We start from the raw sequence: 14,270 nt of genomic DNA on the forward strand, positions 1-14,270 counted from the left end.
TGTCTCTTGGAGGATTCACAGTCCTCAAGTGTAATAAGTCTTTAGATCACACAGACAAGAAGACTTAAGTGATGCCCAATGTTCTCTGGCTCTGGGTGGTTAGGGCTTTTCTCCTCGCTAGGAATTTTCTCTCAAAGGCTTCGAGGTGGGTTGCTCTCAAACGACAAAAGCCGTGCACTGAAATCTGAGCAGCCAACCGTTTATGGTTGTAGGGGGTGGGCTATTTATAGCCACTTGGCAACCTGACCTGATTTGTCTGAAATGACCCTGGGTCACTAAGGAACTGACACGTGTCGCAACGGTCAGATTTCAAACTCTCATGGCAACTTTACTTGGGCTACAAGCAAAGCTGACTTGTCCGGCTCTGGACAAGATTCTCTCTCAATGTCTTCACTCGAAGACATAGGTTTTTGGTTTAGGCATCACTTCAGTCATTCTGACTGGTTCTCCTGGACCCCACTTAACAGTACGGGGGTTCCTATGACTCAAACACAAAAGAAAAAGAACTACGAAAGATCTAAGTCTTCGAGCTCCATAGGCTTCATAACGTGTCTTCTTTTGTCATAGTCTTCAATCTGAATATCTTCATATACCACCTTTGGCTTCAATGTCTTCATACGTTTTTAGGGGTCATCTCTGGTAGTAAAACCGAATCAATGAGGGACTTCTACCTGTGTTATCCTGCAATTCTCACAAACACATTAGTCCCTCAACTAGGTTTGTTGTCAATACTCCCAAACCAACTAGGGGTGGCACTAGATGCACTTACAATCTCCCCCTTTTTGGTGATTGATGACAAACTAGTTGAAGTTTTCAACGGGGAATATAGTCTGTGAAATTGTAAAGGATGAGGAATTGTCTTCATAAGTTGCAAGGGCTCCCCCTGAAGATGTGCATATAAGTTAATTTGCTTTTGGAATGCAAATGCACATGGCAGGTTGTACTTGGAGATCCACTTCAGCTTATGATGACAATCCACTATACATGTGAAAGTATATGAAGATAATGACATGCATAATGGAAAATGGACGTCTGCGGAATGAGATAAGTGCGGAATTTATCGTCGCACATGCGGAATTTATCTTCGCAAAACAGGGTGGCAAACAAGTAGCAGACGACCATCGAGTTTTAGTGTTACAACTCAAAGAACCAAATGAAGCAAAAACGAGAGTTGTAAGCACGAAGCAAAATATAGCAAAACATAAAGCACCCGCCCATATGGACCCGCTTGAAGACTATCAACCCATATGCTTCTCCCCCTTTTGTCAGCAAGGACCAAAAAGGTTTGAAGACATAGAGTGTCTACTCGTTCTCAGGAGCAGCAGGGTCGTTGGAGGTGTTTGGCGGTGCAGAAGAGCTGGGAGGTGCTGAAGCAGGTGGCGGTGATGTAGCATCGTCTTCTTCATCAATGATTCTGGCAGTGACTGTGGCAGCAGATGAAGAAAACTCAGAGTCTTCAAGTGATGGTGTGTTGTGCATCACAGCCCTTCTAGGAGGTGTGGTGTCAAACTTGAAGCGCTCAGTGAAGCCATCCTCTTCAAGTTCAGCTTTAGTACACATCATTGAGAGCCCTTTCCATGTACGACGACAGGTTTCATGAGTGACAAAAGCATTCTTGGTGGCAAGATTTCGAAGACGATTAACATCCACCAAGAGGCTTTTCATCTGACGCTTTAACCAGTCGTGATGCCTATCTTGTTTTTGATGAAGGGCCACAAGAAGCTCTTGGTCATTGAGAACACGAGCGCGCTTCTTGGGTCTTGAAGCAGTTGCACTATCAGTGCCTTCAGTTGAAGTAGGGTGTGGCGCACGTGTAGTGCCAGCCAAAGGATACACCCTGGAGATGGCTTCAACACCTTCATCGTTTTGAGTGAAGCTCTGGTGTTCTGCATTCTGAAGACTTAAAGGTTGCTTGGCAGGCTCAGGATATATAGCTTCAGCAGAGGTATCCACATCTAGCAAGAAGATCCGATGGTTTCGGGCTGAGGGCTGATAAGAGATCGCAGAGTGCAGTTTGATCAGCCTCATCACCCAAGGAGCATAGAACTTCAAACCAAATAAATCTGAGCCTGACGCTGCAAGTTGGCGTATGAAGAAATCATGTGCGTTGAAGCATTTGCCATGAAGGATATAGAATATGAGAGTCTTCATTGCACCCTCAATCTTGGCATGTGGAGAGTGTCCCTTAATGGGCCAGAGAGTCTGCAGGATGATGTGATATATGGTCCTAGGCAGGTACTCAAGGTCTTCGACGAAGAACTCAGTTGGATAGGGTGCATCATGGGGCAATGGCTTCATCATTGAGAGCATCTGACTCATATTTGGTTCAGGCTTCTGGAATATGCTCTCAATAGCTTCAGCATGTAGTTGACAGCCTTCCTCGAAGAATTCACCAGGAGTGGGCAGGCCGGTGAGCTCAATGATATCAAATGCATTGGCTTCATGATGGACATTGCCGGTCATCCACTCCAGGACCCAAGTCTTCGGATCTCTGTTGTATCCTTTAATGTGGAGGGTGGCATAGAACTGAAGTAGAAGCTCTTCATTCCAGTGCTCTTCATCAGTGACAAACTGCAGCAGACCCACTTGCTTGAAGCAATCAAGTGCTTCCTCTAAGCAGGGCAGACCAACAATAGCTTCAACATCAAGGTGCTTGTGCGGGAAGATGCGACCTTGGTTGTATAGGATGCATGAATAGTAGCTACGCTGAGGATAGCTCTAGAACCTATCTGATGAAATCCGTTCCCTTGAATAGGGGTTCTTGGAGCTGTTGAAAAACGTATTGTCTGCCTTGAAGCTATTGATGTCAAAGGAGCCAGGTGCTGATGCAGGACCTGGCAACCTTGGCAGCCTTGGGACTGGCTTCTGTACATGAGGCCTGTGCTCAACATGGTAATCATATTGAGGACCTGCAGCAGACTCAGGAACAAAAGTGTCTGGTTCAGTAGCTTCGCTGTCTGCTGAAGCTTTTGGTGGGGAGGGCTCCACATTGGCTTCAGTGTTGGTTGTGGCAGCCTCAACATTTTCAGCCTTCGCTTGACTAGCTGGAGGGTCAGTCACAAGCACGTTCTCCTGGAGAACTGCTTCTTGGTGTAGCGGGAGAGTGGGATCTTGTGGTACTTCTTCATTTTCTTCGGCTGATGCAGCCGGAATGTCTTCAGCATAGACTTGAGGCCTTGGACCTTTGCGAAGCCTGCGGAACGCAGACGACGCTTGTGGGGTTGGAGTGGGATGGGCCTCAAAGTCTTCTTCCTCTTGAGGGCGATCCGCCCATGACGCATCTTGTGCAATTGGCGTCAGAGGACGACCAATGCTGATGAGCTCGCTTTGCTCATACTGAGGAAGGGCTGCATCATCTTGTACATTGTCCTGATGACCAATGTCTTCAGCAGCAATGGGGTCGGCTGCTGGTATGTTTTCAGCTTCAGGAGCCTCTGTGGAAGCAGGCTCATGAACCGTCAAACGACGTTCTGCGTTCGGGTGCACCATAGCAATAGGTTCAACTATCAAGGGCTCTGTGGGAACAGCCCGAGATTTCTTGATCTTTCTCTTCTTCTTGCTGGGGGCAGTAGGAGAGGCTTCAGAGCTCTTCCTCTTCCCGGCTTCAGCCTCAGCAGTTCTTGTCTTCTTGAGCTCTGAAGCTGTTGACCGGCTCTTTGGCTTCGAGCCAGTCGTTGCAGTTGGGAAGACAATTGGAACTGCTTCTTGCCTTGGTGCCTCTGGCTCAGCTAGAACAGTCTTCTTCTTTTTATTTGCGGCCATCTTGAGGTCGATGCCAGGACGCCCAAGTGCCTTGCGCTTCTCGGCCTCATTGTAGGCCTGCACACATCTTTCTGCCAGAGACTTCATCCGCTCACGTGAACCTTGAGCTTCTGCATGCTTCTTCAGAAAGTTTTCCTTAAGTTCATGCAACATGGTCTTGAAGCTCTTCACTTCTTGCACGCTAAGCTTGGCCATATGCTTCTTGAACTGAGCCTTTTCATGATCAATTTTTTGCTTCAGTTCAACTATGCGCTGGGCAATAGCAAGTTCTGAAGCAATAGCGCCTTGGAATGCGACGCCGAGGCCAACGGGCAGCTGCAGATCTTCGAAGCTGATGTCTGGTGAGGCAAACCATTCGTCGATGAAATTGTGGATGATGGCGACATCAAAGAGAGGCAAATTGTTGAAGATTTCAGCTTCTTCTTTGCTTTTGATGAGCTGCTCTAGAGCGTCATCTTCAAGATCTTCATCACTTGACAGATCTATGGCTTCGCTGCGCAGGATGGCAGCAGCTGTGAGCTCTTTGCCGGTGTGTGGCTGAGGCACTTTGGCCTTCTAGAGCTTGGAGACGCGGGATACGTCTTCAGACTGCACACTGTCTTCAGGAGGTGCAGTTGCCAATGGCTTCGCCCTTGAGATTTTTGAGGAAGGGGCCGGCTTTGAAGCTTTTGGCTTCTTTGATTGCTTTGGCTTCGGTACAGCAGGAGCTTCATCAGACTCAGAGTCAGCTGGAGGGTCATTCACGGCAGTCCCTTGGACTAGGATGTGGGTGATGAGGCCTTCAAGGTTGGAAAACGGACCGATGATATTGGGTTCGGCGTCGCGTGTGCCATCTGCCCTTGGTGCGGAGGGACCAGGGTTGAAGTCTAACCCAAATTTCTTCTTGTTCTGCTTCGCTGATTGTTGGGCAAACTGGAAGTTGTGCTTGAACATATTGTCATCATGACACCAGAGTAGTGACGACGGATGTGCATCATCAGGCTGTGGTCCTCGGACCATGCATGGGTAGAAGCCTTGAGCAATGGCTTCATCTCTGGTCCTGGGTATGAGATTCTTGTAAATGATGTCCCCCCACGGTTTCTTGATGGCACTTTTCTCAGCATACTCTTGGGTGACGAAGCGGTATTTGAACCATTGTTCAGCCCAATAGCGTCGAATCCATTGGATTCGAGTCTTGCGCTGCCCATAATTCTCTTCAGGATCTGTTTTATACATTTCTGCCAGGTCTTCAGGCAGATCTTTGGAAGTTCCTTCACGTCTCTGTCTGCCCCCTTCCTTGCTTCTGCTTCTGAAGCCATAAACTTTAACTTGAAAGGCTTCAAAACTTTCAAAGGCTTCAAAGGCTTTCTTTTGCTGGACCAACAGGAACTGGCTTTAGGAGAGTTTATGTGATGCTGTAGGAATTCTGCAAATGAATGCAGACTATGAGAACCGAAGGATTCTCCCACGGACATGTACCTGTGACAGCATTAAGGTGCGAGGGAAGGGGAAGAGGTCGTATGCATTCTCAGAAGGTTTTGAAGATTAATCAGTTTAGAAGACATTGACCTCATCGTGCGAAGACATTCACTCATAGATAAGAAGTTGGTTCCAGATTTGTACGAACCCACAGATCAGTACAAGTGAGGAATCTAACTACTTCATGAAGCACAAGTGAATATACTAGGCATGTTATGAGATGCAGATTGAGAGATCTAACTTGTGTGAAGATAAACTTTTTATGGTAGAAAGTGACAGAACCATGAGATCAAAAGAGGATGTAAAAAGAAGTTTTATTTACCACACTTGGAACAGCTAGACGGAAGTGGGAGATTATGCCGAGCAGTTCAGTCCTCCGTGCCCTAACTTGGCGACGGAAGACACCTACGGTGAGGCGGAGAGAACGATGTCGCGGTCGGCGTGAGGACGGCGTCGAAGAGGTTGCGGCAGTGAAGCGCTTCGTCGTCGGCATCGTCGAGAGCTAGCGGTGGCGCTAGGGTTCGTGCAAGGGTGGAAGAAGGAGATAATGACCGCGGTAAGTGTGAATTTATAGGCACAGGGGCGGCACTGTGCTATTACACAGGTGCCCCTGGCGATTCGCATCTGAGGAACGCGTGGCCTATTTGCGGAAGTTTGGGGTTTGTTCCACGTCCCACGCACGCCTTGATTGTCTGGCGGTCGTTCCTGCTTCTCCGGATTTTATGTGGAGGAATGAGCATTCAAAACGGACTTTATGGTTGTCTCTATATCTTCTGCTGACAAGGACGCAGTGAAGACATTCGACAGTTTCAATAGAATGCATATGACTTGGAGAGATAGAATTTGAGATAGAAAGCATAGAGAGATTAGGGTGCGATCACATTCACTTAGTTCAAAAGATTCAACCAAGAAGACATAGCTATAAGTGAATGCTGTAGAGGACAGAACACTAGTATGTATATATCTATATAATCAACGTAGTGAAGATAATCATGAAGACATGTTAAGTTCGAAGCCAAACCAAATGTGAAGATATTGCAAGGTAACGCCATGAGTGAAACACTTCAAATAGAACGTTTGGTGGTGGCGTTACCCATCGTATAGGAAGTATTAGACCCAGACACGGCGCACAATTATCGTGGCGCTCTGAAGTCAAATTCCACATTAATGTATTCACACTTAGAATGTATGTCTTCATTGATTTGAAGATATACTTCACTTCGTGTGTTGCACATCTAAGTCATCAATATGCATAAGGGTTAGGATGTGTGCCTGATCACAGGACATTTGAGGATTCCAAGATATTTAGCTCACACCGTAACTTGCAAAACCTCTTCTCATCCAAGGGCTTGGTGAAGATATCTGCCAATTGTTCTTCAGTGTTGACGTGTATGATATCAATGTCTTCCTTCACAACATGATCTCTAAGAAAGTGATGACAAATTTCAATGTGCTTTGTCTTCGAGTGCTGAACTGGGTTGTTGGCAATCTTGATGGTGCTTTCGTTGTCGCAGTAAAGTGGTACTTGCTTCAGATGAATGCCATAGTCCTTGAGTGTTTGCTTCATCCACAGAAGCTGAGCGCAGCAAGATCCAGCAGCAATGTATTCAGATTCAGAAGTGGAGAGAGATACACAGTTCTGCTTCTTTGAAGACCAACATACAAGTGATCATCCCAGAAAGTGACATGTGCCTGATGTAGACTTGCGATCAACTTTGTCACCAGCATAATCAGCATCCGAAAATCCAACCAAATCAAACTCTGAGCCCTTTGGATACCATAATCCTAGAGTTGGGGTGTGAGCCAAATATCGAAGAATTCGCTTCACAGCTAAGTGATGCGACTCCTTTGGTGCCGCTTGAAATCGAGCACACATGCAAACACTAAGCATAATATCTGGCCTAGATGCACATAAATAAAGCAAAGAACCAATCATGGAGCGGTATACCTTTTGATCGAACTCTTTACCATTGTCGTCAGGACCTAGATGATGTTTGGCTGGCATTGGTGTTGTGAAGCCTTTGCAGTCTTGCATACCGAACTTCTTCAGGCAATCTTTGAGATACTTCTCTTGAGATATGAAGATGTCATTGCGTTGTTGTCGTATTTGAAGACCAAGGAAGAACTTCAGCTCCCCCATCATGGACATCTGATATTGCTCTTGCATCATATATCCAAACTCTTCATTGTACTTCTGATTGGTGCAGCCGAAGATAATGTCATCCACATATATTTGGCACACAAACAGTTCACCATCATATGTCTTCGTGAAAAGAGTGGGATCCAGGGAACCAGGTATGAAGCCTTTGCTCTTCAGGAAGTATTTGAGTGTGTCATACCAGGCCCTAGGGGCTTGTTTGAGGCCATACAGTGCCTTGTTGAGCTTGTATACCATGTCAGGAGGTTTTGGATTTTCAAAGCCAGACGGTTGTACAACATACACTTCTTCTTCAATCTTGCCATTGAGAAAGGCACTTTTCACATCCATCTGATATAGAAGTATGTTATGATGATTTGCCTAGGCCAGCAGTATGCGTATGGCTTCAAGCCTAGCCACAGGAGCAAATGTTTCATCGAAGTCAATGCCCTCCACTTGAGTATATCCTTGAGCAACGAGACGAGCTTTGTTTCTGATAGCTTGACCATGCTCATCTTGTTTGTTGCGGTATATCCATTTGGTGCCTATTATGTTGTGCTTCCGTGGATCAGGACGCTTAACCAGTTCCCATACATTATTCAGCTCAAACTGTTGAAGCTCTTCTTGCATAGCTTGAATCCATTCAGGTTCCATGAAGGCTTCTTCAACTTTCTTGGGTTCTGATATTGAGACGAATGCGAAGTGCCCACAGAAATTCGCTAGCTGAGTTGCCCTTGAACGAGTGAGTGGACCAGGTGCATTGATGCTGTCAATTATTCTGTCAATCTGCACTTCATTGGCAACACGAGGATGTACAGGGCGAAGACTTTGCTCTTGCTGATCTGTGTTGTTGTTGGGAGGAATGTCTTTAGGCTGAGCATTGTCTTCATGTCGATCAGGTGCTGAGATGATAAGTTCTTCTTCAGGATGAGCTTCAGAAGGTATAATCTCTCCAGTTCCCATAAGCTTGATTGATTCACTAGCTGTAACTTCATCTAGCACATTTGGCAGTTGCTCTCTTTGTGAACCATTTGTCTCATCGAACCGCACATCCACTGTTTCAACAACATTTTAATGAAAGAGGTTGAAGACTCTGTAGGAGTGCGAATCGTTTCCATATCCAAGCATAAAGCCCTCATGTGCTTTTGGTGCAAACTTTGAGGTGTGGTGTGGGTCCTTGATCCAGCACCTTGAGCCAAATACTCTGAAGTAACAGACATTTGGCTTCTTGCCAGTTAGGAGTTCATAAGATGTCTTGTTCAGAAGCTTGTGAAGATAAACACGATTGATTGTATGACATGCAGTATCAATGGCTTCAGTCCAGAATTTTCTTGGAGTCTTGTATTCATCTAGCATCGTTCTGGCCATCTCAATGAGTGTTCTGTTCTTGCGTTCGACGACGCCATTCTGCTGTGGCGTGTACGGAGCTGAGAATTCATGTGTGATGCCCAAGGTATCAAGATATGTATCAAGGCCAGTGTTCTTGAATTCAGTGCCATTGTCACTTCTGATGTGCTTTATCTTGGCGCCAAAATTGTTCATAGCTCGGTTGGCGAAGTGTTTGAAGACATCCTGCACTTCAGTCTTGTAAAGGATTATGTGCACCCAAGTATATCTAGAGTAATCATCAACAATTACGAAGCCATAGAGGCAAGCAGTAGTAGTAAAAGTTGAGTAGTGAGTGGGACCGAAAAGATCCATGTGGAGCAGTTCGAAGGGTTGAGTAGTAGTCATGATTGTCTTCGAAGGATGTTTTGCCCTTGTCATCTTCCCTGCTTCATAGGCACCGCATAAGTGATCTTTCTTGAACTTGACGCCTTCGATGCCTATGACATGCTTCTTCTTCGCAAGGGTGTGGAGGTTCCTCATGCCAGCATGCCCAAGCCTCCGATGCCAAAGCCAGCATTCTGAAGCTTTTGCAAGAAGACATACTGCAAGTTGTGGCCCTGCCGAGAAATCTACCACATACAGATCATCTTTCCGATACCCTTCAAACACTAGAGACTTGTCAGATTCCATTAGTACTAGGCAACGATATTTTCCAAACATTACGATCATGTTCAAATCGCAAAGCATTGAGACAGACATTAAGTTGAAGCCAAGGGATTCAACAAGCATGACTTTATCCATGTGTTGATCCTTTGAGATTGCAACTCTACCTAGACCCAATACCTTACTTTTACCAGTGTCAGCAAATGTGATGTGGCTCTTGTCGGATGGACGTAAGGTTGAGTCCATAAGAAGGCTTCTTTTGCCAGTCATGTGATTTGTACATCCACTGTCAATAATCCATTCTGAAGACTTTGAAGACGCTGGTGTCGTACCCTACAGTGCAGATAGGGGGATAGGCTTCACGAAGAGAATTGTGAAGCAAAAACATTTGACGAACCAGTGGGTTATGAAAACTTAGATCCAGATTAGGACTAATAGGGAGAGTAGCATGCGATTCAGGAATGAAGTACATAATGATGCCATTCGGGCATTTTATCTTGCGCCCTACAAGATTTTTAAGGTCCCCAGCAATAGCGTCAGAAGATTTTGTTTTTCTGCTAGAGACCTTTCCCTGCAAAAAAATAGTTAAGCTTTCTTAACCACCCACATCTTCAAGGGTGGCTTAGAAGCAATAAGTCTAAGTGCGGCATCTGAGAATTTTAGCTTTGAAGCCTTAGCAAATAGTCTTGCAGGTGGACAATAATACTCATAGGAATAAGCAGAATAATTTTTGGTCATATGAACATGACGGTTCGATGAACCGCTCTCATATTCATATGCCTGAGTATGGTTTCCCTGCAAAACATTTGCATTAGTGTGACTCAGGTGAGTCCTCTGTTTGTATGAAGCCTTTGGACCGTATGAAGCGTTTGGTCTGAGGTTTGTCTTCTTCAAGTGAGGTGTCATGAAGACATTCACAGGAAGATTTTCCAGACACTCTTTCAGAACCCAAATTTTCTTCATAGGCGGTCCATTCCTGCAGTTAGTACCAATGTACCTGGCAAACACTTCACCATTCTGATTCTTAAACAGTTTATAGTTTGCATCAAAGGATTCATCAATAATAATGGGGTTAGCACATGTGAAGCCAGATAAATTGGATGGATCTGCTGAAGGTTCCTTTGCAGCAACCCATGTGGTTTTGGGGTACTGCTCAGGTTTCCAGTAAGAGCCATCTGCATTTATTTTCCTTACGAACCCAACACCCTCTTTCCTAGGGTTTCGGTTCAGAATCTGCTTCTTGAGGACATCACATAATGTCTGATGTCCTTTAATACTTTTGTACATCCCTGTTTCAAGCAATGTCTTCAACCTAGCATTCTCATCAGCAATAGCAGTGGTATCCTCAGCAGAGGGGTTAGTTACCACATCAACAGTTGAAGATATTGCAACAGCAGTAGCAGTGGAACATTCAGCAACAGAAGTAGCATTATCACACTCAATGCATTTAAGACATGGTGGTTCAAATCCTTCCTGAGCGGTACTGATCTATTCGGCGCGAAGTGACTCGTTTTCCTTTTGAAGATCTTCATGAGCCGCTCTCAACTTCTCAAGTTCTTGCTTCCTTTGAAGATAATCATAGGAAAGCTTTTCATGAGTTGTTGAGAGAGTATCAAGACGATCTTCAAGTTCCTGATACTTAACGTGAAGATTTTTTATGTCTTCAATTAAGGATTCAGATCGAGTCATTTCAGCACCTAATAGATCATCGCTTCTGTCTAACAGTTTTTGAATATGTTCCATAGCTTTCTGTTGTTCAGTTGCAATTTTAGCAAGTGTTTTGTAGCTGGGTTTTGAATCACAGTCAGAGTCATCGTCACTAGATGTTTGATAGCGAGTAGTGCGTGTGTTTACCTTAGCACCGCGTGCCATGAAGCAGTAGGTAGGAGTGGAGTCGTTCTTGTCATTTGCATTGGTGTCGGTGATGAAGTCATTGTCTTCAGTGTTGAAGATGGACTTGGCGACGTATGCTGTAGCCAGACTCGCAATGCCAGAATCAGACTCCTCCTCAGACTCCACCTCTGCCTCCTCAGAAGCGGACTCCTCCTCTGAATCCATTTCCTTGCCAACAAACGCACGTGCCTTGCCAGATGAGCTCTTCTTGTGTGATGAAGACTTTGAGGAAGACTTGGAAGAAGACTTTGAGTATTTCTTCTTCTTCTTGTCGTCAGAATCATATTCCTTGCTCTTCTTCTTCCTTATGTTCTCATTGTCCCACTGTGGACACTCAGAGATGAAGTGTCCAGTTTTCTTGCACTTGTGACATGTTTTCTTCTTGTAGTCATGAGCAGAAGCTTGATCATTCCTTGAGCTTGATCGTGAAGATTTCTGAAGCCTTTCTTCTTGGTGAATTTTGGAACTTCTTCACTAGCATTGCAAGTTCCCTTCCAATATCTTCAGGATCATCAGAACTGCTGTCAGATTCTTCTTCAGATGAGGAAACAGCTTTGGCCTTCAAGGCACGAGTTCGCCCATAGTTTGGACCGTAGATATCTGTTTTCTCAGAAAGCTGAAACTCATGTGTGTTGAGCCTCTCAAGTATGTCAGACGGGTCGAGTGTCTTGAAATCAGGACATTCTTGTATCATCAGGGCTAGGATGTCAAACGAACTATCAAGTGATCTCAGCAGCGTCTTGACGATTTCATGTTTGGTGATCTCAGTGGCGCCGAGGGCTTGAAGCTCATTTGTGATGTCAGTGAGCCGGTCAAATGTGTGCTGGACATTCTCATTGTCATTTCGCTTGAAGCGGTTGAAGAGGTTGCGAAGAACACTGATTCTCTGATCTCTCGGGGTTGAGATTCCTTCATTGACCTTGGAGAGCCAGTCCCAGACCAGCTTGGATGTCTTCAAGGCACTCACACGGCCATACTGTCCTTTTGTCAGATGACCACAGATGATATTTTTGGCAGTAGAGTCCAGTTGAGTGAACTTCTTGACATCAGCAGCAGTGACACCTTCCCCAGCCTTGGGAACGCCGTTCACGACGACATACCATAGGGCGACGTCAATGGCTTCAAGATGCATGCGCATCTTATTCTTCCAGTAGGGATATTCAGTTCCATCGAAGACGGGGCACGCAGCGGAGACTTTGATTATCCCTGCAGTCGACATTGCTAAAACTCCAGGTGGTTAAATCGAATCACACAGAACAAGGGAGCACCTTGCTCTGATACCAATTGAAAGTGCATTATATCGACTAGAGGGGGGGTGAATAGGCGATTTTTATGAAAGTCTTCAAAACATGGGAGTTATGAAGACAAACAGCGAAGATTATGCCTATTACTATGCAGCAGAAGTTAGATTACACTAGGCCAGCCATGGTCAAGTATTCAATGAAGTGAAAGCGCAATGACAAACAGCTGCAGTGTAATAAGGATCAGGTAGGAAAAAGTTATGAAGCCAAACAGATCATACATTCACGTTGTGAAGACAAAAGATAGAGCAAGCATGCAATGGCTTCACAATGAGTAACAGTAAGAAAAAGGAAGTGAAGATGAAACCAGTGACTCGTTGAAGACAATGATGTGTTGGACCAGTTCCAGTTGCTGTGACAACTGTACGTCTGGTTGGAGCGGCTAGGTATTTAAACCTTAGGACACACAGTCCCGGACACCCAGTCCTGAACACGCAGCTCAGGACACCAAGTCCTCACCGTATTCTCCTTGAGCTAAGGTCACATAGTCCTCGCCCAATCACTCTGGTAAGTCTTCAAGGTAGACTCCCAAACCTTCACAGACTTCGTTCACTGGCAATCCACAATGTCTCTTGGATGCTCTGAACGCGACGCCTAACCGTCTGGAGGATTCACAGTCCTCAAGTGTAATAAGTCTTCAGATCACACAGACAAGAAGACTTAAGTGATGCCCAATGTTCTCTGGCTCTGGGTGGTTAGGGCTTTTCTCCTCGCTAGGAATTTTCTCTCAAAGGCTTCGAGGTGGGTTGCTCTCAAACGACAAAAGCCGTGCACTGAAATCTGAGCAGCCAACCGTTTATGGTTGTAGGGGGTGGGCTATTTATAGCCACTTGGCAACCCGACCCGATTTGTCCGAAATGACCCTGGGTCACTAAGGAACTGACACGTGTCGCAACGGTCAGATTTCAAACTCTCATGGCAACTTTACTTGGGCTACAAGCAAAGCTGACTTGTCCGGCTCTGGACAAGATTCTCTCTCATTTTCTTCACTCGAAGACATAGGTTTTTGGTTTAGGCAACACTTCAGTCATTCTGACTGGTTCTCCTGGACCCCACTTAATAGTACGGTGGTTCCTATGACTCAAACACAAAAGAAAAAGAACTACGAAAGATCTAAGTCTTCGAGCTCCATAGGCTTCATAACGTGTCTTCTTTTGTCATAGTCTTCAATGTGAATATCTTCATATACCACCTTTGGCTTCAATGTCTTCATACGTTTTTAGGGGTCATCTCTGGTAGTAAAACCGAATCAATGAGGGACTTCTACCTGTGTTATCCTGCAATTCTCACAAACACATTAATCCCTCAACTAGATTTGTCGTCAATACTCCAAAACCAACTAGGGGTGGCACTAGATGCACTTACAGTAGATAATAATGTTAGAATGTTAATGTTAGACGAATTATATGGAAAAGATGTTAAATATTAATGTCAAATATATTTTACATGAATTAGAACAAGTTGAACTAGTTGAATTAGTATAGCTAGATATTAATTAGGTATATATATGAGATTTGAACTAGTTGAATTAATATAACTAGTTTATTTTTAGTATGAAAATTAATAGAACAAGTTTATTTTTAGTAAGAAAATTTAGGTATATGAGATTTGATAATTAATGTCAAATGTTAGATGAATTAGATATAAATTATATGTTAGATATATATTTAATTTAGTTATATGAGATTTCATTATCTAATTAAAATTTTATTATATAGAACTAGCTA

This window comes from Triticum aestivum, chromosome 3A (genome assembly GCF_018294505.1).
Source record: "Triticum aestivum cultivar Chinese Spring chromosome 3A, IWGSC CS RefSeq v2.1, whole genome shotgun sequence".
Taxonomy (NCBI): domain Eukaryota; kingdom Viridiplantae; phylum Streptophyta; class Magnoliopsida; order Poales; family Poaceae; genus Triticum; species Triticum aestivum.